This window comes from Merops nubicus, unplaced genomic scaffold (genome assembly GCF_000691845.1).
Source record: "Merops nubicus isolate BGI_N331 unplaced genomic scaffold, ASM69184v1 scaffold4755, whole genome shotgun sequence".
Lineage (NCBI taxonomy): Eukaryota > Metazoa > Chordata > Aves > Coraciiformes > Meropidae > Merops > Merops nubicus.
The window spans coordinates 111,203-112,160 of NW_008607482.1; positions in this window are offsets into that span (position 1 = coordinate 111,203).

The following is a 958-nucleotide window of genomic DNA, read 5'->3' on the forward strand; positions in this document are numbered from 1 at the left end:
AAAGAGTGTCTTGCATCTTAATCTGTAAAATTATAAAAATCTGTTCTTCTTTGTCTCCATCCGTGTCACTCCTGAGAACTTACATGCAGTAAATTGCCAACTGAAATCTCTCAAAATCTCAAGATTGGCTTTAAAAAATCAGGAGATAGAGGAGGGGGGAAACATATAATGAGTTGGGTTATTTTAATTTTTTTTCTCTGTGTTTTTTTTAAGCCTTTGGAGAGCCTTCAATCACATTCTCAAGATTTTTATTCCTCCTCAACTGTGAGGTTTAGAAAATTACTTTAATTAAGAAAAAATTAAAATACTACTCATATTTTGAGATATTCACAGCTGTTAAGGGCTGGAGTCTTGAGAATTAGTTAAGACTTGCAACTAAAACCACAGAAGTTGCCAAGACAGCAATTATCAAGAATCACATCCCATTATGGCCCAGCCTCTAGTTTGTCTCTTCCCTTTAGGAATAGGTGTTGTACTAACTCCTCAAGGGTACACTGGGATTCCCAGCTGAGCTGGTTGCCAGAGAACTTCCTGCAGGAGCTGGTGGGATTTGGAGGCACAGAGCTATAAGAAAGACCTGACAGCCCCCAGGACGTAGGGCTGTGTCCTGTTCCCAACTGCAGTTAGCACCAGGGATCCCATTGACCTCAGCAGAGTAGAAGTGGGGCCCAACGTGAGAAAAGGCTCTTTGCTTCTTGGGACTGTGCTTTGTACAAAGTGCCACAGGAAGGCAGATACGGCAAGGAAGCAAGTGTCAGTGTGATTTTCACTAAAAAACAGCATTTCTTTTTGTTATTTTAGATCATCTGTTTACTTGCTAACTCTGTAAGTGGAGAGTACATTCTGTGCTGTATGACTATGGACTAAGCAGTATTGAGTTCCCATAAATATTAGCAGAAACAAATTTGAAGCAAAAGTAAGTTCATTTAGGCTTCTTTTTTTTTTTTCAAATTAAGTT